General features: G+C 36.3%; 1 protein-coding gene across 3 annotated transcripts in view; it reads right to left on the minus strand.

Annotated features, from left to right (window-relative positions):
- The window catches only part of slc8a2a (solute carrier family 8 member 2a), a 98,126-nt gene extending 73,315 nt beyond the window's left edge, over positions 1 to 24,811 (minus strand). For all 3 annotated transcript variants that reach the window (XM_061963257.2, XM_061963255.2, XM_061963254.2), the window contains exon 1: positions 24,629 to 24,811. The gene's annotated coding sequence lies outside the window, so the exon portion shown is untranslated. The remainder of the gene's footprint in view (positions 1 to 24,628) is intronic.
- Positions 24,812 to 25,653: the final 842 nt, after the last annotated feature.

Here is a 25,653-nt window from a genome sequence, read left to right on the forward strand (position 1 = left end):
ACTGTAGATTCTACAGTGTAGTGCTGTGCGACACTACAATATATACTGTATTGTAACATGACATAAAAATGTCTATTGTACGATATAATCCTCTATTGTTTATATCATCATTTTACATCTAGGCAGCAGATAATGTAACTGCAGCAACTGTGCTACTTTCGATATTTACGTCACTTCAAAAGAACTTTACGGCGAGATCTGCCAGGAGTATGGATGTCAACAACATTGACGGAGAGCACAACGGCAGCTAAACTAACAAAACCAGAAGAGGAACTGATGCCAAAAAGAGGGAGGAGCAGCTCCTTTGTTTGGAATAAATAAGTCAGACACAGACCAAACAACAATAGTCTACAAAACATTCCACCAACGAGTCGTTGCTAGCGATTTGAACACGTGTAATCTTTTTTATCACTTGAAGATACAGTACAGTACAGTCCAAAACACAACAAGATATTAACATTAATATTACCTCAAAACCAAAAAGTAATGAAAATCACTCAATTACTTCCAAAGGAGGGTTAAATTAAAGTATGTACTGTAAATAAACATTTACAGAATCTTACTACATAAATAACTCATTTTGCAACGTAATTGTATATCTGCGGCTTATAGCCAGGTGCGACTAATATATGTAAAAATAGGGTGTACCCCGCCTTCCGCCCGATTGTAGCTGAGATAGGCTCCAGCGCCCCCCCGCGACCCCAAAGGGAATAAGCGGTAGAAAATGGATGGATGGATGTTTTTCTTCTAAGATTTTGTAGGTGCGGCTTATATCCTGGTGCAATTGTTGATGACTGATGTGCTGATATCAACCACCAGTTGAACCGCCAGTTGAATAGCCCAAATGATAAAAAAGAGAGGACTCAAAATCTTGAAGAACAATATTAGTACAACTAAATAGGTTGAACGTGACGGCTTTTGACGTAAACAAGGTACAGCAACACCTTAGTTACATAAATCACAATAAAAAAAACTGTCTAACCGCCAAAAAGGAGAGGATTTAAAGTGGTGCCTCGAAGAACGCCTCAGTTTGGACCCCAGTGTTCTGTGTTTGCGAGCAAGGTTAAGACGTCAAATGGCCTTTTCCCATCAAAAGTTTAGAAACTTCAAGTTCCTGTAGGAGTGTGTGGTTTATGTTTCCACCACATTTTACAGTTCAGGTTAGTTTGTTAGTTTGTTAGTTACACTGATACCATGTAAATAAACAGACAATATTAAGTCATATTTCATTTACTATAGTGTAAGTAAATGAAATACAAAGCAATAATATGCAAAAGGATATGATTTAAAAACAAAGTTTACATATTAAGTCAGGCTTTTGTCCGAAGTGTCCAACAGTCAATATTAAGTCATATTTTATTTACTATAGTGTAAGTAAATGAAATACATAGCAATAATATGCAAAAGGATATGATTTAAAAACAAAGTTTACATATTAAGTCAGGCTTTTGTCCGAAGTGTCCAACAGTCAAAAAGTCGTCCCATCAGTAAGTAATAAATTCATAAGGGTCAGGCGATTCCTTTTGGTCCATTTTCGAAGTAAATAACAATGAATAAATGTCAATGTTTATCTCACAGCGACAATGTGAAACACATCAGATTTAGCACGAGCATTAGTATTCAGTTCACTCAGGTTGAGACAAATAACTACACAAATGTAATGTCACTGACTACTTATATAACATGGAACAAACTAAGTATTAATATTTGCTGTGATTTACCTTCGTTCCACTCGTTCTTCATACATTTATCTTCAAACTAAGGCTATGTCCACACGAACACGGAGTGTTTCAAAAACGCATATTTGGGGTTAAAACGATCTCCATCCACACAAATGTAGTTTCAAAAGTGTCTATGTCTACATAGAAACACATACACCTGCTGTTATGCACATTTTGTCCAATCAGAAGCCTGAAAAAAGGAGCAATAGCTGACTTGGTGGCATTACACCTCCTAGTATGTTTATTTTGATATACTTTCAATGTACAATGACATGCACATTATCTTTAAAACCAGCCTGCACGTACACAGAGCCCTGGGAACATTATTAAAGAGCGAATGCACGCCTTTGCTGCTGAAACCCAACACTGATAGAATTAAAACATGTTCAGCAACATGGTGATGTATTACATGTGGAGTGAAGTGTACATTATTTCTAAAATCAGCACGCATTAACGAGCCAAGGAAACCATTTTGCATGCTTAAGGGAATTATAAAGCATATAATCATGGATTTAGTAATATATAACATGCAATGAAGTGTATATTGTCTTTAACATCAGTACACACTACAGGGAGGACGCTAAAATATTTTTTTTTAGTTGCTTGGTCGCTTTTTACGCGTTAGCACGGTCACGCCCGGCTTAATCTACAAAAATGGAAGCAAGACACATAAGTTAACTTCACGATTTGTCGTTAAAAAAGGACTAAAAAAATAAGATAATGTTGCATCTCTCTTATGACAAGAGCAAAAAGTAATGCTTGTCAAAGTTGTCCCATCAGGTGGAGGTTCTACAGTGATCATATCAAAAACAGCTGACTGTCATTAGCGCCGGCGGGAGTGTCACAAAGCCCATTTTTATGTCTTTTTTTTAATGTTGAGTGAAGGGAGCAGCATGTTTACGTTCAAACATACAGTAAGTCCTCTTATAATGTGTTTAAAGGCAGCAAGGCAGTGTTGTTGAGCTTGGAAATGACAACACAACCGTAACGTTATCACAAGTCTCCGTGTGTGCGGTGTACACGCACACGCTCAGGGGAGAGTTTTGGATTTCTACACTTTAGCCAGCGTTTGCAAAAGTCTGCGTTTTGTAAGACAAAAGTATGTGTCTGCGTGTGGACAAGAGGCCTAAACGCAGAGATAAGTATGCGTTTATTAAGTATCTGTGTTCGTGTGGACATGGCCTAAGAGGTCAGTTTCCCAGTGAGCAGCTCACCTCGCCGCTTCGAAGTCTGGTGAATACTTTATATTTCTCTGTAAATACATTTGAAAGAGTCTGTACACTTTTTGTAGTATCGCGTTTTGAAATTAAGTTTGTAAAAATTAATTAACAGAAAGAAACTGCATACTAGTTTAAAGACTACGACTGAAAAAATATACTGCAAGCGAGTTCCACTAATCTCGTTCTTCAGCAAGCAGATGCCCCACAACAGTTCATGCAAGTCAAAAGTTCCTTTTGTTCTTCTTTCTCTCCATTGTCAAGTATCTTGTAATAGAAATACAGAAGAATTAAGACATAAACAAGTTGTCCTCGTATACTGTAACGGCGGATGAAATTTAGAATACAAAGTTTTATTAACTCCCCAACTGTGTTCCACCAATCAGCGTTCGACAGCACAGCCTGCAGCTCGACGGTTCCTGGGAACTTCCGAAAGTCCCACATCACTATACACAATATACGTATGGGGGAAACACAGGGGAGTACTTTATTTACCCGGGTATATGTTAAAGGTTCTGTGGTGGAAAAATGCCTAATGCAAGGATCTGCCAATGTGTTTACAGTGGTCCAACAGAAGCAGAAGCACTCTAGTGTTTTTAGGAATTTGCTACAAAAATGTTTGTTTCGCAAGTTTTTAACTGAACCTGATAGACATATGGTGTCATTTAAATAGCCAGTTAAAAAGCCCTGCTAAACACAGTGTAGCAAACTATAGCAGAATGCATTTTTGTCAACAACAAAAAATTGCAACCATTTAGATTGATTTTTTTTTTAGATTGTTAGTGGAAAAAAGATTTATTGTCATCGTAGTCAAGTACGCAGGAGATTTTGTTTGGAACCACATTTCAGTCTTTAATATCAGTATTTTATCACGTTAGGAGTTAGGGCAGACTTTGGCCTCTTAAGTATTGTAATATTACTTTTAGCGACCAGAAGTAGATTTGGCAATGGGAACCTCAGTGTGTGCATAAAAGACACAACAAACAAAAATGCAGTTCAAGTATGTTAATAATTAGATATTAAGAGATGATGTAATAATAATATTTGGTAAGTTATGCGAAGATTTGTATTTACTACAAAAAATCATCTATGAACAATAAACAAAAAGACTATTGACGAAAACAATTCAATGTAACCCAATGTGTTCATATTCCACAAAGATCCTATAAAAAGGTAAAAGGTTGACAGGTCCAAGAAGCAAATAAAAATGTTTGAGCTCCTATCGCATTGAAGACAATTGTGATGCTGATATACCAAACTAAACCTATTACAATAGACATGTCAACTCACCGCTTAATGAAAGTTTAGCTGGGACAAAGTAATAGTTGTATCCACGAGGCGATTCACTCTATCGAAGCAAAACAAGCAAACAAGTGACCAGACGCCATAATCATTAAATTGCCGTTGCCTAAACAACCGCATAGTTTTTATGCCAGGTACCGGCCCTGCAAGTACAACATTAACGTCAGCTTTAATATTAGGGTAGTTCAAAATGGTAATGTGGGTATAAAACTAGCAACCTTGAAGTTTGAAGAAGATCACGCCACCACCTGATCACACAGTAGCCTTAGACAAGCTCATTGCTGTTATATACGATACGCAGAGGGGATTTAAGGTTTACCATTAATAATGTACCGTTAAACAACATCACTTGAGGATAAGGGAGTTCAACAACCCTTTGAGTTTGACTCAAAGCAAACAATCTATCCGTTTTTCTTATCTGTCATCCGCTGGGCTCAAAACATTAGAGGGATTGCTCTTTGTAAGATGTCTTCACGGCAGGTGGACTGAAAGAGGCCACCTGGGGCCCGACATGAAGTGGACAGAAAAGGTTTATTTGACAAGCAACTGACAGCCAGGAGACAGCAGTTCTTAAGGTTTCTATTACATGAGCTTCTATGTCTGGGCTTTGGTAACCCTGTCACCTTAGATGGACCATCACTCTCCACTTTAGCTTGAATCTAATCAGCGCTGTCAGGACAAAAACTTGATGGACTAAAAGGGAGGTACACAATCAAGCGTTTTTCTGGCAAAATGTGGATTTTTAAATCAATACTGAGGCTATTAGGTAGAGGTGGGAAAACATAACGATTTGGCAACAGTAGGCCTTGGTGATATGGCCTAAAAATAAAATCTCTGATTTTTTCACCAAAAATTTGATTTACGATTTTTGCTGATTTTTACCCCCGACAATTTTTTGTTTATTTTTATCAAAATCTAGTAGTTTGAAATGACAGTGCAAACACTACATCTTACTCATTGTAAAATTATAATTTTAATAATGTTGTTCTTTTTAGACCAAATATAAATTGTACTTTTTATGGAATCATTTTGAAAGAACTAAATTAAGACCTTCCTGTGGGAAGCAATACTTATGTCTTGAATACAATACTCATGTTAATAAAAACTAATATAAACTTTGAGAATAATACAGTGCAAACTCAAAACTTCTTTCTTGAATAAAATACTTCTGTAAATAAAAATGTAGTATTATACATTGTATGCAAATAAATAATCAAGTAAAAAACTGAGAAGACTATATAATAGTTTTAGTAAGTGGATTAAGACAAGCTTTTTCATTCACACATCTTGACAGTCTGCAGAGCGACTGCTTTAGTGATCGCTTTCCACTGTATTTTATTCTCATCCTACATTGTAGCTTGTGTAAATGATTCCACCACAGTAAGCTGCTTTTTAGCGGGAGTTTGTGTGTTGCTGCCGTCTTGTCTGCCTTGTAGAGTTGCATTTGCCCCACTTGACTGGAGGCTTTGGTTTCAGATTCAGAAATAAGTTTGTTGTGCTGCTGCCTTTTTTAAACAAACTTTGCAGTGTGCAGTCATTTGTTCCACGCCTTTTGTCGCGAAACCAATACATATATATATATATACATACATACATACGTACACACACACACACACACACACACACACACATACATACCTGCCAACTTTTGAAATCAGAAAAACCTAGTAGCCAGGGTCCAGGGGCCGCAGGCCCCGGTAGGTCCAGGACAAAGTCCTGGTGGGGGGTTCAGGCTTCGCCCCCCGACGCAAAATGATTATTAGCATTCAGACAGGTTAAAATGTTGCTAAAACCATCACTTTTCTATCAGTCACAGTGACTTTTCAAAACAAAAATATTACAGCAAAAATCATATGGGTTGATTGACATGTTTATTCTGTAAGCTAACTTCAATAGTTTGAAATTATTTTGACAGTTAATGCCAGTTATCCTGTCAACCTTTCACAAGACTTCAATTTGTTAATTGAAAGTATAAACAGTATAAACACTTTTTACAGTAAACAAATGGTAAAACAGTACTAAACAATTCCATTAAAAAAAAAATTGGTGTCATTATTAACTTTCTGTCCAAGCTTGTATAATCTACTGCCTTGTTCAATTGTAAAAAATATTCTGTGCCTAAAATTCACATTTCTATCACAATTATCATACTGTAAACATGGTAAGCTAACTTCATTAAAATTAATAGTCCTGTCAATAGCATGGAATTACAATTCAAATGTAGTTTTTTTGTAAGCCTTTCAAAAGAATTCAAAATATGAAAAATTAATGAAAATTAATTTAAGCCATCAGACACTTGAAAAATGGCACATCACATCTCTAATGTAATCATTTTAACTTTTCAACAGAAATAGCACTGCAAAAATATTAAGGACATACTTCTGTATTTTGGTAGTTATGCTGTCAACATTTAACAAGATTTCTTCAACTTGGACTTGAAAGCATAAATAGTATAAACACTTTTAACAGTATAACAGTACTAAACAATTCCAATAGATAACATTGGTGTCATTACCTTTTTGTGGCTAAAATCCAAATTTACGTTGAAAGTTTTCCACTTGTATCGCTAGCAACGGCATTAGACTTGTGTTTTTTTGTCCCAACGTGGTCTTTTACATCGCTAATTCCTCCGTGTCCGATCGAAAAATCTTGTCTGCACAAGGTGCAATTTGCGTAGTTTTCACCCTTTTTGGAACGGATAATTATTCCCGGATAGGCTTTTGAATATTCTTCACGGAATGACTGCAGTTTTTTTTTTCGGTTTAAGACTCGTTTGCGATTTTTCTCCGGCTGATTCCATGATCGTTCGCTCGTTTGGAAACAATGACAACTGGTGCCTCGTGCTTGGCAGCGGTGCTATAAATAGCCTCGCGCATGGCATTCGGAATGGCTCGATAGGAAGTTACGGGAAGCAGTGTCGATTGTCATTGTTGTTACGCGATTTCGTGAATAAAACTTAAAAACTTTTTTTTTTTTTAATGAATGAAAAAACGTATTTTTTATCACTGCAACCGTAACCCGGAATAGGTTGATGAAAACCGTACTAATTACGGGAAAACCGGAGTAGTTGGAAGGTATGCACATATATATATATATATATATATATATATATATATATATATATATATATATATATATATATATATATATATATATATATGTATATATATATATATATATATATATATATATGCAGCCCGGCCCCCGGCCAAATTGTTTTAACCCAAGCGGCCCCCCGAGTCAAAAAGTTCGGAGTCCCCTGATTTAAATTTTACTAATTTATTAAGTTGTTATCTACAGTATGTTGTCACGAAATGCTATTGTATTTGAATTGTGTATGTCATGCCCTTGTGACAGCTTTGTTGTATTTCAGATACATTTTCAACATGAATTAATACAACCGTTATTATAACCATATCAAACCGTACCACCACCAAAGGAATTCAATACAACATTTTTAGAGAAATAGGAACATAAGAACTAGAAAGAAATACATAATTTTAAAAGAGCTCGGGTGTTTGCGACTTGCTCTGTAAAATGTTTCAAACAAAAAATATAAAAAGAACGCCACCAGTTGGCTTATATTACTTATCTTTATTACGTGATTACGTGCTAAAAACCGTAAGTGGGCGGCATATAATGCCTAAAATTCTTGGGAAAGTTAGCGACCTCTAGGCATCTGCGTAAAGGTTGCAAATCGCCCATTTTACTGGTGGCCCACTGATTTTCCCAGGACCCACTCAAAACACCATTTGTGGGTCCGGGGTATAACTCCATTGAAAACCTATCAACATTAGTAGTTATTCTGGCATGTATATACTATAAGTAGCTTTATGATCAGTAATGTGATGTGATGTCAGTCATGTCATGTCCCTGTATGTGTAGCTTAGTACGTGTGTGTAAGGCCTGACGTAGTATGACTTAGACAACAAAAAGCTGTGGGACAGGGATGTTTATTTATGGGTTGCATTATGCCTCACGATAGCAGTGCTTTTTTCATATGTATGCGCGCACGTGTATTACTGTGTACAGTGTTTGAAGTGTTAATAATAAAATGGTATTGTTTATGAAATATCATATTTTGTTTCTAATTTTTTCTGTGCTGCTAAAAATGCTCCTAGCAAAAAAGTTAAGCGTACAGCCCTGGGTAATATATCGTGATACTTTTTCAAACAATATAATAAAGATTTACAATTGGCTCTGATTTAAATATTTTGTTTTTTGCCATTAAAGTCCTTCTGTGTCCAGGGTCCTATTTCCTGATTTTGAAAACAAAAACAAAAACAACATATGTTTTTTTGACAAATAAAAATATCAATCTAACAACTGTAGTATCGCCCTTCTACTGATACTATTACTGTCAATATTTGTATCGATCCTCCCATCTTTGTTTACATTCAAAGGCTCTCGCTTGTGGTTAGCAGTTAGCATATCTTCCTACAGTGTGTAGTGTAGCATGTTTAGCTATATTCCTCGTCCTCCAATGATGATACTTGTAGCAAACTTAGTTTATTTGCTGACATGGAGGCGAGGATTGCTGACTTCGAAGTGGACTTGCTCTGTGGAGGGGCATTAGTCGCTAGCTCATAAAGGATCTGAATATTTGTTATGGTAATTACATATATTGCTAGCATACACATACACCTAATAAAATTAGTATATTTATCTTACCATCATATTTCTGCATGCTAACTATTATATAATTCTTATAGTATATCATTAGGTATTACTGCAAATGGTTAGTTCTAAAGTAACACATATATAAAGACACACAATATAGCCCTGAGTGAGAGGTATTTGCGAGCGGCAAAAATCATCAAGATAAGCCAGCGAAGGGGCAATTACTGTGGAAAACGCAGTCAGATGGGACAAAGACAACCCAACCCCCTTTTGGAAAATAATATCAGTCCTCGGGAAGAAGTAGAAGACAGACATTTTGCGAGGAGTCAGATGAAGCAGGATGTCTGTCTTTCCATAATTGTGACGATGAGGGAATTGTATTTCTTTGCTTCAAATAATCACACCGTAAAATAAATCTAAGATAGTGAATCTGAAAATTTACAATGACTTTGTGAACTTTATTAGAGATTTAACAAATACACCTGGGAGAAAAAGTTTGCCTCCCTTCACTCGCTAGTGGGGAAGCAACGTTGCATTGAGGACGCGTTCATTCACTTGCCAAATTTGCAGGACACAGCGACACAATTCATTATCACTACATAACGATAGTATCAAAAACTCTATTGTCGGCCAAATGTATATAATTTGTATCATATATAGTCTATATTGCACATCTCTACTGTAGAGTCATATTTTATGTTGGAGAAAGACCCTTTATATCAGTGGTCCCCAACCTTTTTGTAACCGCGGACCGGTCAACGCTTGACAATTTGTCCCAATTAAATAAAAAAAAAACTGTTATATTTTTTTTAACTGTTTTTTTTATAACAGTCGGCATCTTAGACAATGTACAATAAGGATATGTATTATGTTTGTTGTCTCTAATGAAGTCTGCGATGAGTAATAATAAGGGACATTGTCGAAGGGAAAAACAAAGGTTGTGATGAGTTTTATAAATAAATTCACCGCCTTATGCTTAAAATGAGCAACATACGTAAATAGTACATGTTATTATAAATGTGCCTGTTACTACATTACATATATACTTACGTGTATATAAAACCTAAATGGAGGTGTTTAGATATTTTATAAGTGCTATATAGGCAGAATAGAGAGACTCCCATAGTCCCCATTGAAAGCAGACTTTTGATCACATTTATTTATTTACCAGTTAGAATGCATAAAAAATAGAAAAACATATGTGTGCTTGTCTTACATAATTGTAAATGATAGGCAACATTCCAAAAAAGGGCAGTTCTCCTTTAAGCACCTAGTATGCAAATCTTATGGTTGATTAGTTATTTGGGAACCGAGCTAAACGGTTTTCTTACCGTAGTGGTTTTGGTTATTTAGATTAATTTTAAGTGGAATAAACTTTTATTTTCTTTGCATTGGATTCCTGTGGAAGTTCTTGCAGTTGAAGTGGAGCACACATGCAAACCAAGGCACCTTCTAACCTCCAATATAAATGTTGTTGACTAAATATTTTCGTCTTCGTTATCGTCAACGACCTATTTTCCCTTGACAAAATTAGGAAGCTAACGATTGAAAACAAAAACACGTTGACTAAAACAATGACGAAATTATTTGACGATTTAGTCAACGAATTATAACGAGACGAAAATGTTGACAGAGACGAAATCCAGTCATATTTAATTTCGGTTGATTAGAGTTAGTTGGGAACCAGGCTACATGGTTTTCTTACCGTACTGTTTTGCTAAGCTCAAAAACTTATTTCAATCAATCAATCAAAGTTTATTTTTATATAGTCATTAATCACAAATGCTTCAAAGGGCTTCACATACTGCAACGACATCTTCGGATCTTATCCCACATCCAGGCAAGAAACAACTCAACCCAATGGGAACCATGAGAAACCTTGAAAGGGACCACAGATATGGGGTAATGAATGCAAGAGACAATAATGCCTCTCCATTTTGCCTAAATTGCTTTAAGTCCCAATTGGTCGACAATCAATTCCAAAGAATCAACACGTTTTTCGATTACTTTACCCATCCAACAACATACAGACATGATAAACAGAAAATATGACATACAACTGTTTGACCTTAGAGGCAATCGCTAATCCACGCTTGGCAGTTTTTCCAATGTGACTCACAGTGGACAATACTTATTACCCAGTCTAAGTTAACATATTTCCTGACGAGAACATACACAGATGTCAACCGATAGTTAAAGCATCACCAAGTAACATTTCAGTCTGAAAGGTGAAGGTTCAAGTCCTTATATTTCAGTGCCTGAAGTACAGGCATCTGTCTCGTTTATAACAACAAAATGTGAGCAGAGGTAGTCAGCAGGCTTGAACACATAATAGACGCGTGGAATCAATGAAAACAAAACAGACAACCACAAGTAATGACTCCCTCGCACTCATTTATTGCAATCAAAGAGAAACTAGTAAATACTAATAATAAAAAAAACATAGTTACAGTTTATTAAGACTGCTGTGTAATAGAACTGAAATAAATAAATAAGATAAACAAATGTCAATAAAAAGTCTCCAAATCCATTTCCTCTGTAATCTAAAACAATGGACTACCATAAAAAGTGGGAGTTCATTGATATTAAACAGAATAATGTACAGGAAAAGGTAAGTCAGGGTTTTAAGATTCCGATACAATCATGATTGAGATCAGCCACAATCATTAACTGTAAATTTTCTATTTATTTAAGGTAAGTGCTATTGACAGTGTCACAATATTAACACATATATTTAAACTAGTTCTTTAATCTTTTTTATTACATACAATTGTTTGAGCAAAACAAAGTCAATAGTATATACATATACCGTACAGGTAAAAGCCAGTAAATTAGAATATTTTGAAAAACTTGATTTATTTCAGTAATTGCATTCAAAAGGTGTAACTTGTACATTATATTTATTCATTGCACACAGACTGATGCATTCAAATGTTTATTTCATTTAATTTTGATGATTTGAAGTGGCAACAAATGAAAATCCAAAATTCCGTGTGTCACAAAATTAGAATATTACTTAAGGCTAATACAAAAAAGGGATTTTTAGAAATGTTGGCCAACTGAAAAGTATGAAAATGAAAAATATGAGCATGTACAATACTCAATACTTGGTTGGAGCTCCTTTTGCCTCAATTACTGCGTTAATGCGGCGTGGCATGGAGTCGATAAGTTTCTGGCACTGCTCAGGTGTTATGAGAGCCCAGGTTGCTCTGATAGTGGCCTTCAACTCTTCTGCGTTTTTGGGTCTGGCATTCTGCATCTTCCTTTTCACAATACCCCACAGATTTTCTATGGGGCTAAGGTCAGGGGAGTTGGCGGGCCAATTTAGAACAGAAATACCATGGTCCGTAAACCAGGCACGGGTAGATTTTGCGCTGTGTGCAGGCGCCAAGTCCTGTTGGAACTTGAAATCTCCATCTCCATAGAGCAGGTCAGCAGCAGGAAGCATGAAGTGCTCTAAAACTTGCTGGTAGACGGCTGCGTTGACCCTGGATCTCAGGAAACAGAGTGGACCGACACCAGCAGATGACATGGCACCCCAAACCATCACCCAACCATGCAAATTTTGCATTTCCTTTGGAAATCGAGGTCCCAGAGTCTGGAGGAAGACAGGAGAGGCACAGGATCCACGTTGCCTGAAGTCTAGTGTAAAGTTTCCACCATCAGTGATGGTTTGGGGTGCCATGTCATCTGCTGGTGTCGGTCCATGCCACGCCGCATTAACGCAGTAATTGAGGCAAAAGGAGCTCCAACCAAGTATTGAGTATTGTACATGCTCATATTTTTCATTTTCATACTTTTCAGTTGGCCAACATTTCTAAAAATCCCTTTTTTGTATTAGCCTTAAGTAATATTCTAATTTTGTGACACACGGAATTTTGGATTTTCATTTGTTGCCACTTCAAATCATCAAAATTAAATGAAATAAACATTTGAATGCATCAGTCTGTGTGCAATGAATAAATATAATGTACAAGTTACACCTTTTGAATGCAATTACTGAAATAAATCAAGTTTTTCAAAATATTCTAATTTACTGGCTTTTACCTGTATATTAGGGATGTAAATCTCTGTGATGGACGATTCGATTCGCATCGCGATACATGCGTTACAACGCGATTCATCCATCCATTTTCTACCGCTTATTCCCTTCGGGGTCGCGGGGGGCGCTGGAGCCTATCTCAGCTATAATCGGGCGGAAGGCGGGGTACACCCTGGACAAGTCGCCACCTCATCACAGGGCCAACACAGATAGACAGTAAATTTATAAAACAGAACGATTCGATGCGATTTGATTTGATTTAGTGTATGAACAATTTGATTTAGTGTATGAATGTTTCATTAAAATTCGATACAGTCCATGAATAATTAAATTGTATGCCTATGATGAGGTGGCGACTTGTCCAGGGTGTACTCCACCTTCCGCCCGATTGTAGCTGAGATAGATTCCAGCACCCCCCGTGACCCCGAAAGGGATAAGCGGTAGAAAATGGATAGATGGATGTATGGTTAACATTTGTTGATGGATACATTATTTTTTATACCACAAAGGAACAAAAGCATTCCTTCCTGTGCATACGCTTCAGTTAGAGGATAACTAGTAGGACCTTGGCACCAAGCGCTGAAACTGGATCCGCCCAAGCTTAGTCAGTACACATGAACTGTAGAAAACTACTCGGATGGGAGGCCAAACGTCTTCTAAGACTACTGATCAGTTGAATGCCATGAGAATAACAATAACCTGATTAACGAGAACACCCGTAGGACCATTCATCTTCAAATATAAAAAAAAAACGATTCTTTAAATGTGACATGCTTCCAGTATTTTCACATTTTTAAAACAACATATACCCCCAAAGATGTTTTATAAAGTAAAAAGGCAAACCAATGTCAAATAGATGTCTTTTGCATGAGTCAACTCAAGTCAGTGTCGCCACAGACGTCTAAAGTTTCTAGCCAATGGCTTGACTGGGCGGCAGGGCTTCCGGGACAAAGATGGGAAGTGACATGTGTTGTGGAGTGAAAGGTCATTTGAATGGTGCAGAAAAAGAGAACGGGACACGGAGATTGAGCCCGTTGCACGAGAACGTTGCATTTCGTGAAATAAAGAAAGACAAGCTGGGAAACTGTCTGAGCCGCCATTCATCGGGATGCTAGAATATTGACGGATGGCACAGCACGTAGACGGTTCGTGGTGTTGACATTACGTTTCTTGCCAGTAAATATTTGGTGGGCAGCAGTGACTCTCGCATTGTTTTAAAGATAAACTGTCTACTGATTGCTAATCTCGTCTGACACCCGGTCCATGTTTCTACGTCTACACTCGTCTCCAGTTACATAAGTAACGTAACAAGTGCATGACTCTTATCACGGACAACCCTGGCTCTTGTGATGTTTTAAACAAACAAACAAAAAAGTCAAGTGAGTTCTAGTTTGGCGCAATAACTGGTTTATGTGTCTGCACTCGATTAACCTAAAGATCCACAATGAATCTTATCCATTGAGGGGGCTGTAACCAAAGTATATATATATATATATATATATATATATATATATATATATATATATATATATATATATATATGCGGTCAAGCTTAGTATTGGCTCAGGGAGGAGGACGTCCCTGCCATGCAGAGTCCCGCCGGTGCCTTGATGGAAGGAGAGATGAAGAGAGCGAGGCCACAGGCTCACAGATGGTGCAGGGGCGAGTACCTGTAAAGGTGAGCCAGTTGCGATACCCTTATCGTATTTTGCATATACATACATACATACATACATACATATATATATATATATATACATATATATATACATATATATATATATATATATATATATATATATATATATATATATATATACACACATATATACACATATATGTAAGACATGTATATATATATATGTATATATATTTATATTTATATTAGTGTTGCTAAAATAAACCGATGCTATACAGTATATATATATATATATATATATATATATATATATATATATATATATATATATATATATATATATATATATATATATATATATACACCGTATTTTTCTGACTATAAGTCGCTCCGGAGTATACGTCGCACCGGCCGAAAATGCACAATAAAGACGGAAAAAAACATATATACATTCAAATAACTATAACATATAGAACATGCTATACGTTTACCAAACAATCTGTCACTCCTGATCGCTAAATCCGATGAAATCTTCTTCCTCATTGTCGCTCCTAGTATGCGCCGCTCCCTTTCTTTCTGCTGCTCGATCGCCGTTTTCTGCTGCATATTTCACTATGTCCGGCTTGTAATCTGCAGTATATGATTTCCTTTTCGGTGCCATTTTAGTTCAGACCTTCTCAGTTTTTAGAAGTTACCGCCAATGTTTGATGTGATCCATTTTAATAGCTCCAGAAGTAGCATATAGCATATAGCAGTTAGCATTCCATGACCCACAATGCACTTCTGCCATGACCCGCCCCCGCCGAATTCTTATTGGTTGGCGTGTGAGTGACGTTTGCTGACGTGTGTGTGACGATTGCGGACATTTTCTTCGTCGCTCACGCGAATGAGATAAATAATATTATTTGATATTTTACGATAATGTGTTAATAATTTCACACATAAGTCGCTCCGGAGTATACGTCGTACCCACGGCCAAACTATGAAAAAAACGTTGACTTATAGTCTGAAAAATACGGTATATATATATATATATATATATACATATATATATATATATATATATATATATATATAGTCAGGATTTGGTAAGGTTTATAAAGAAACCTGATTGGCAACAGGTAACAGATGTGTCTAAAGTGCCAATCAGAGACAGGTGAGGGAGGAAGCGCTTAGGACAGAGACAAGAAACAGAAACCAAAATAAGAGCGCTGGAGTATTCAGGGTTTCCCTTTAATGTAAATTAATGTGGTGCACCACCATGCCATTTTCGTTACCGCAACACCTTGAAAATACATTTTTTTTAACTTGAAAACAAATTAATGTAATATAAAGTACCCCTCAAAAGTCATTACAATTTTTTACTTTTATTACCAATCTTATGATATCAAACGGCCCATTTCCAAGAGTTTTTACCTCATGTGAAAACCCTTTCTTCTCCGTCGTGAGTCCGCGCTTTCCCCGACACATAACAACACTTCCCTATTCTCCGCCAATCACCTATCAGGCACAGGCGGTGTGTTTGCAAACATGGGAAAAAATAACATAAAATCCAAAACACAGGAACATAAAACATTAACACCAGCTAGTTGTTACAGTAGGAATTGATGTACCGAAAACTAGACCACCAAAAAAATACTTTGATTACCGAAAGCCGCGCTGCCGAAACCAGATGTAAACAAAACGCACACTGTTATCTGGAGTGTTGTCAGAATGTCTGTGATGTGGACGTAACTTTAAAATATCGCAGATATACCTGCGGACAACCATCTACAAAATGTGCAAATATTAACAGGCCAGGGATAGTACAACTGGAGTAGAAGCGCCAAGCAAGTGTGACGCCATGCTCACTGCAGGTAGCCTATGTCTGGGACATCGAGGGACAGAAGTAAAAAGTCTCTAAACACAAGTACATTTTATAACACCAGAAGATCATGCTAGATTTGTTGCTAGTTGTTTTTATTTAAAAAGTCATTAAAAGTCTCTAAACACTTTAAAAAATCTCAACAAAGTACAAAAAGCAACAACAATTGAAAATATGGAAAAACTATAAATATATGTTAATATTAATGAATAATAACATATTTGTTTTTTAATGTATGTATACATTTTTTTGCCTTTTTAAAGAAAATCATAACAGCAAATTATGCAAATTACTCAATGACGTCATAGCGACCATACCCATAACCATTCTCTGACCAAGTATCTTGTTTTACTTTGACATGAGTCATTTTACTCTCAAGTAATAGTGGTATTACTCTGAGCAACTATACAGAATATTGCTCAAGTATACTTCAAAGGGTCAAGGGTGGAACTGCGCCAGTAAAACCGGGCATTAAAGTATGATAGTGTTTAAGGTCTAGTAGACCTTTTGAAAGGTCTTCACATTACTCAATCAAGTTTTTGGGGGGGAGGTCATTTACACCGTTTTACAGGGAGAAACGTGAGAGAAATGTGAGGTGTAGTATTGCCCTTTGTCCCGTGGCACCTGAAATGGCACCAGTATCATTGCCTGCATACAATGCTGCAGCATTGGTTTACTTGAACTGTCACCGTAAAGAGGGGGTTGCATTTCATGAAAAGTAGCTTTAGAGGTTGACTTTTTCTGATTTTATCCCAGAACCTTAGTAAACTTGCATGAGCTTGAAGGAAAATGGTACTAATTGGGGGAATTTTGCCCATCATGCACAATCCTTATGGGTGACAAGAACACATGTTTTTCCCTTTTCTGTGCGTTCTAAATAGTGGAAAAAACTGCAAGCACAAGGCGTCAATTAATGCAGGTAGAGATGTAACGATATGAAAATTTCATATCAAGGTTATCGTGACCACAATTATCACGGTTATTATTATCGCGGTATTGTTGAATGTGGTCAAAATATACATATACACACATTGAAATCTTTTGACCATGTTCTTATTTTGGTTTTCACTGTTAGAAAACCCACTATTTTGTATGTTTTGTGTTTCTTATGTTGTGTTGTTGTGTTTTAGTCTTAGTATTATAACTGTTTTAATGGTTAAGCTCTCATTGTTTCAAATATTGGTTTGTACTGTTGCACTTTAAGATGTATTTAAATGAAAAGTGCGTAACAAATAAAATACATCGTTATTTGTTAATTCTGCCGAGCGTTGTGGCTACCTACCTCTACCACCTCTGTCTCATAGTACTTATGGAACAATCTCTCTGTTCTAAGATAGCAAAGCTTTTAGGTTTAATGTGCACAATTGAATAGTTTAGTTGCTCAGACAGCGATGTGTTTATATAAGTATATATAAGTATAGATTGGGGCATGTCAACCCTAAACTAACACCCTCCCCCCACCACATCCCACCTCCCCGGATTGTAATTAATCAAATGTAAATAATCAAATGTATATACTTGTTCTTATGCTTTCTGAGCTCACTATGTTCACTGCTCGCTGTACATATCCTTCGAAGTCAGACCTACACTGTTTCAATGTCCATTTTTCAGATGATATTATTGTTGATGACTTAAGTGCTAATATCAACCAAACCTAACCCCCCTGCCCCAACCCCCTCCACATCCCACCCCCTGGATTGTAAATAATGTAAATAATTCAATGTATATACTCTGATGATTAACTTGTGTGATGACTGTATTATGCTAATAGTATATATGTATACCATGAATTGATTAACGTGGACCCCGACTTAAACAAGTTGAAAAACTTATTCGGGTGTTACCAATTGTACGGAATATGTACTGTACTGTGCAATCTACTAATAAAAGTCTCAATCAATCAATCAATTTAATAATGGGGAAAGACGTTAATTCCTCTTGTTTTCATGTTAGCATTTAAGTTAGCGAGCTTGCACCAGTCGGTCCATGAGTTTATTAAAATGCAGTTTCAGTCATTTTTCGGTAACTTTAATTTAAAAGGGAAATACTAACCGTCAGAAGTTTCAATAATTATCGCTTATCGTTACATCCCTATGTAGCACTAGTGCTAAGTGCCAAACAAGAAATACAAAATAAGAACATAACCAGAGCTGCAGCAATCAATTATTTTAGTAATCGCATAAACATCGATTAGTTTGTTTGATTGATCGATGAATTGGATAAAACACACTGTATAGCCTCAATGCGTATGTTGAACAAAATAGTTGAAATAAATCAAGATTTCTTTGCTAGCCACAACCTTCATTATTTTTTTAACATTGAAATTGCACTTTTATCACATGGGCATTAAAAAAAAGTGTTCGCTATTCGCCGCCACACAGATCATGGCACCCACACACCACCCCTCTCATGTGCTCGTGCGGAAACTACAGTATGTCCGCATTGTTATTAATGTGAAAAGTCCAGGGCCTTCCATGCAGTCTGAATTTACTACATTTTTATTGGTTTATTCATTAAACAACCCCAAAAGAGACAAACGGTAGTAAATTGATGGATGAATGGATTAATTGAAACAGAATATAAATTAAAACATTTTTCTAATCGACTAAATAGATTAATCATTATAGCCCTAAACTTAACAAAACGTTTATTGTCCACTCTCACTGGGATGCTTACTGATGGGATAATTGTGTCTTCCAGCATTAGAGTTAAGCACTAGAGATGTGACATTCATCAACGAGTCAAATCTTTTGAACAGCTCTTACATATAAACGATGAGAACTGACTCACAGTTGTGAGCCGTTTGTTTGCGAGGCATTTTGTATAAAAATTGCCCAGACATGTTTGTGCCAATCAATTGGACAGGAAAATGAGTCAAAGGTAACTTAGCAGCATTTGGATTCACTTACCGTATTTTCCGGACTATAAGGCGCACTTAAAATCCTTTTTTATTCTCAAAACTTGACAGTGCGCCTTATAGCCCGGTGCGCCTAATGTACGGAATAATTCTGGTTTTGCTTACCGACCTTGAAGCAATTTTATTTGGTACATGGTGTAATGATAAGTATGACCAGTAGATAGCAGTCAAACATAAGAGATATGTGTAGACTGCACTATGATGGCAATATGACTCAAGTAAACAACACCAACATTTTATATGTTTCATTGAAAATATAGAACATTACACACGGCACTCAAAAATCTATCAAAATGTTGAAAATGAAAAAAATAATGATAATATGACTCCTTTGATGCGCCCTATAATACGCCTTACATATGAAAAAACTTTTTTTTTTAAATAGACCATTCATCGGCAGTGCGCCTTATAGTCCGGTGCGCCCTATGGTCTGGAAAATACGGTAATTGTTCTCCTGCATTTTGTTGAATAGTTCAGGTGTTTACACACCAGGTCGGCGTGTACAATTTCTATCTTGGCTTAAAGTTTTTCAACTTATTAATATTTTTACATGCAGTGATGTCCCGATATGACTATTTCACTTCCGATACGATAGGGCTGCAAAGATTAGTCGACGTTGTTGACAAATGGATACAGTTATATTTGTCGCCGACAATTATATTTGTCAACAATAGTCGTGACGTCATCACTCGTTTTTTCCCGGGCACGATAACAAATGCGAACCACAAACAAACACACACACACACACACACACACACACGCACACGCACACGCACACGCACACGCACACGCACACGCACACGCACACACACACGCACACACACACACAGACAGACAGGCACCAATGCGGAGGTATCATCAGATTAAACATACAATATAATAAATAGCCAACATTTTAAGAAATAATCAAATATATAATTCTGCACATTGAGTCTATTAGAGTGCTAAAACTGCCAAGTAGTATACCAGTGTGCATCTTTTTAAATATCATCACAAAATTATTTTCTTTGAGAGGAAGTTACATTTTGTGTTTTGTTGTTTGTTTTCATTGCTGCTATTTTTTTTTTTTTTTAGTAATTTGCCTTTCTTTCTTTTTTTTTAAACAAACAACATTTTAATAATCATTTTTGTTCTCCCCATGACTGCGTGGGTTCCCTCCGGGTACTCTGGCTTCCTCCCACCTCCAAAGACATGTCTGTCTGTGTTGGCCCTGTGATGAGGTGGCGACTCGTCCAGGGTGTACGCCGCCTTCCGCCCGAATGCAGCTGAGATAGGCTCCAGCAACCCCCGTGACCCCGAAAGGGACAAGCGGTAGAAAGTGGATGGATTTTAATTTTTGTAACACCTGAATGAGCTTTGTAGCCTTCAAAGCCCTCTAAAACAACTTCAAAACTCTCCATCAAAGTTTTATATACACACTGCAATATATATAATGTAGTAACAGACACGTTCATAACAATATGTAATATGTTCAATATTTACAGTATTTTGGTCATTTTAATCATTAACTAATTCAGAACTAATTTTTTGGCGCATTAATTTCCGTTTCCATAGCAGCGCACGTCTGACTTCTGGCAACAACCCCTTCCGGATACAAACACACGAGTGTGTTCTAATCATGGCAGACTCGGTAACAAACAACGAACATGACTATTTTTGGACAAATGAGGATTTACAACTTTATATTTTTGAATTTGAATTCATGGTGGATGAACTACTGCTTCTAGAAGCCAGCACGAAGGAAGAGTGAGACGTTGGAGCAGAGAGTGAGGTGAAAGTGAATCGAAACTGCAAAATGTGGAACTTGAAGCCAAGCTATTTAGACAGAAATGGAGTGCTTACCCATAATTAACCAGAAAAAACGTCCCTGACCAGCTGGACCAAACAGACAACTGTCCATCGAGTGAGTCAACCTTTATATTGATCATGATACACGCAGAACGTCATGCGCGTATCATTACAGACAACAAAACATGAAATAATACTTTACAGATACTGTAATATGGTTGTTCATGTTTTTCAGTCAGTACATATCGGTGTCCTATCGCAATGTGTTGTGCATTACAAACTCAAACGTGTTTCGTGCTGACGTAGAGGCTAGCTTATCTCTTGCCGTAGTTCGCTAATAACGTAGTACGTCGATGTGCTACTACGATAGAAAAAAAGAGTACTTCAGTGTTCACTCCTACAATAACACTGTATGTTTATTATACAGGTTACGGAACGTAAATGAAGTATTGTTGATGGTTTTTTAATGTATTTTTAAAGTGATTTAGTGATAGAATCGATTGCTCCCATTAGCTGCATTGCTAGCCACCAAGAACAATACCATTTTTATATGTTAGAAAGCGAACAAAAAACAACCTTTTGTCTTCTTGTCTCTTATAAGGATTATGAACGATCGGCAACATTTCAAAAAAGTGCAGTTCCCCTTTAAGCACTTTGCACGTTTTGCGTAAGATACCGATATACATCGTATATCGCCATTTGACCTATAAATACCGGGATATCAGTTTTGGTTCATATCGCCCAGCCCTAGTAGATTTGCATATTTATGCTTTTGAAGTGGATTGTTAACTTGTGTTTTGGCCATGTTTGTTACTGGATACGTTCTAATACTCTTCTGGCTTGTAGACTTTGAATATATGCAACGATAGTTATTTGATACTCGTTCATATTGACAAATGTCAAGTTTTATACTGTAACATTGTTCAAGTAAGGAAACTTATCATGTATTTGTGTGCAAATGTGTGCTTTATTATTTTATAGCTGCTCGCTCCTATTAGCCTGCCATATTTACCTTTTGTAAGTGATTTGATTAAAATACAAAAACAGACTTACCTTGTTTGCTCATTGGAGGACGTTTGGATTTTAATTGGCTGGCCATGTGTGTACAAGTAAACATGCTGCAGGACTGCTTGTATCACAGTGCTTGAATCGGAGATTTTAGATGCAAGCCGATATCATCCGATATTTGCTTTTTTGCTGATATCGACCAATGTCCGATATCAATATCTGATCCGGGCACTCCTACATATAGATATATTATTCTCATGTATTATTTGTATATATTTACGGTACTTACACAAAGTTTATTTAGGTGGGGGAAAATTCTAAATACCGTATTTTTCGGAGTATAAGTCGCTCCGTAGTATAAGTCGCACCGGCCGAAAATACATAATAAAGAAGGAAAAAAACATATATAAGTCGCACTGGAGTATAGGTCGCAATTTTTGGGGAAATGTATTTGATAAAACCCAACCCAACACCAAGGATAGACATTTGAAAGGCAATTTAAAATAAATAAAGAATAGTGAACAACAGGCTGAATAAGTGTACGTTATATGAGGCATAAATAACCAACTGAGAACGTGCCTGGTATGTTAACGTAACATATTATGGTAAGAGTCATTCAAATAACTATAACATATAGAACATGCTATACGTTTACCAAACAATCTGTCACTCCTAATCGCTAAATCCCATGAAATCTTATACGTCTAGTCTCTTACGTGAATGAGCTAAATAATATTATTTGATATTTTACGGTAATGTGTTAATAATTTCACACATAAGTCGCTCCTGAGTATAAGTCGCACCCCCGGCCAAACTATGAAAAAAACTGTGACTTATAGTCCGAAAAATACGGTAGTTGTAATTTTTGTAAAACATTTTTAAAATTATTTTAAATTAATCATTAATCAAATTTCAATTCAATTTGATGCATGTTTTGTACTAAAACTAATCAATTGGAATTTTTTATTTTTTTTTTAATTCAAAACTGTCATGTCTGTGATCATGTTTTGTTTAGTTATGTTTTGCTTGGTTTTTGGACACATTTTAGTTCTTGTCTTCACTCCCTTTGTCACCATAGTAACCATTAGTTTCACCTGGTTCACATCGTCATGTCACGCACCTGTCTCACGTTTTCACATTTTGAGTCACGCACCTGTTTTCACTAATCATGTCATCACTATTTAAGCCTGTAGTTGCCAGGCAGTCAGCCTGGCGACATCACTCTTGACACACTCCTGACACTCTGTTTCATGTTCATAGTCCATGCTGCCCTGTTCACGTCATCGCAAGTAAGTTTTGTTGATTAATGCCACAGTTAGTGTCTTTTGTTTTTTTCCATAGTTCTGCCTTTGTGCGAGTTTTTGTTTTTTATAGCCAAGTTTTGTACTTCCGCCCTTGTGCGCGCCTTTTGTTTATTCCTTTTTTGAGTGTTCAAAATAAATATGTATTTACCTTTACGCCATGTCCGGTCCAAATCATTTGCACCATGGGAAAACAAACCACGCCATAGTCCAAGTCGTGACAAAAACTTTTTAGCGCAAAATAACAAATATTACATAATCACAACATAAAGTTGCATATGTTCCTGGCACATCTGCGGCCCGGAGTCAATGCCAGTATGTCTGGGTTTTACTAGTTAGAATGCACAGAAAAAAGGATACACAGTACGTGTTTTTCTCTCACATAAGGATTGTAGATGATGCACATTTTTTTTAAGAGCAGTTTAATTTAAATGTTCTGAAATTAGTGAGGAAAAAAGTGTAAATGGAAAAATGTACAGGCACCTAATTCAAGATGAATGCCTTAACCTAAATAATAGTACACTAATTAAATATTTAGTTTTATTTAAATGGGGTACAATTAAATTCCAGGCACTTTAAATGGCTTTTTGGTGACACAATTATGACAAGGGAAAATGTAAATGCTCACTTGTCACGCCAGTATAATATATATATTTCCAATCTGCTACATGAATCCTGATTTCATATTTAAGTAAAAGTAAAAATTAAGTTGGTGTATGTACTATTATTGTGCTTGTACAGTTGTTTGCATTAATAAAAAACTGCACTAGAGTACATTTGAAATGGCATTATTGCTCCTTTCATATTCTAAACAAAACTAAAATAAGTTATCATTTGCATTCATTGTGTCCAGCAATAAAATGATCCATCTGTGTCCATTCATTATCACGTTTGTTATGTCTAGAAATCAAAAGGAAATCATATAGATAATACCAGAATAAAATAGAGAGAAGACATGCATTAAATATAAAAATATATAGCTACAAATTGTTCTTTAGTACAAAGACAGGATTTTGGATAGTAAGATTGTGCAGGTGTCCCTAATGTTATGGCCAGAGCAAAACAAACTTGAAAACGAGAACGAGTTTCATATTTTTACTTTCAGTTCGAGAAGATTCTGTCAGTTTATGCAAACAATTTGGGTCAAAGAAGGCCTATTTTCTCCAAAAAATATGAACCTTCGCGGCGAGATATTTTACGGTGTCTTACCTTCTGGTTTAAAGCAGCGCCCCGCTTGTCAAGGCTGACATTTTCTGAAAGAAGGACGTCGTAGCTCTCCTTGTCTTGACCGACGGCTAAAGTCACTGCGTCAACTTTTACCGTTTATTTCTTCACTTCGGTTTTCATCCGTGATGCTCGGAGCCCACGCGGCAGATCACGTGATGCGTTCACTGTCTCCTCCCACCGTCGTTCAACAGGCGAAGAATGAAGACAGGCTGTTGGGAAAAAATTGTCTCCACTTTCCAGCAGTCTGCAGGAGTTTTGTTTTTGATATAAAAAAATATTAGTAAGCGTGTTGTTTTAATTGACATAGTCGTACAGCGGTGAAAGTGGTGCATATATATATTTATTAGGGATGTCCAATAATGGCTTTTTGCCGATATCCGATATTCCGATATTGTCCAACTCTTTAATTACCGATACAGATATCAACCAATACCGATATCAACCAATATATACAGTCGTGGAATTAACACATTACTATGCCTCATTTGGACAACCAGGTATGGTGAAGATAAGGTACTTTTTAAAAAATTTATAAAATAAAATAACATAAATAAATTAAAAACATTTTCTTGAATAAAAAAGAAAGTAAAACAATATAAAAACAGTTACATTGAAACTAGTAATTAATGAAAATGAGTCAAATTAACTGTTAAAGGTTAGTACTATTAGTGGACCAGCAGCACGCACAATCATGTGTGCTTACGGACTGTATCCCTTGCAGACTGTATTGATATATATTGATATATAATGAAGGAACCAGAATATTAATAACAGAAAGAACCCTTTTGTGTGAATGAGTGTAAATGGGGGAGGGAGGTTTTTTGGGTTGGTGCACTAATTGTAAGTGTATCTTGTGTTTTTTATGTTGATTTAATAAAATAATTTTTAAAAAGACCGATACCGATAATAAAAAAAACGATACCAATAATTTCCGATATTACATTTTAACGCGATTTTATCGGACATCTCTAATATTTATACATAGTTTTCTGGAGCCTGAAAGGCAT

The sequence above is a fragment of the Nerophis lumbriciformis genome, linkage group LG09, assembly GCF_033978685.3.
Source record: "Nerophis lumbriciformis linkage group LG09, RoL_Nlum_v2.1, whole genome shotgun sequence".
Taxonomy (NCBI): Eukaryota; Metazoa; Chordata; class Actinopteri; order Syngnathiformes; family Syngnathidae; genus Nerophis; species Nerophis lumbriciformis.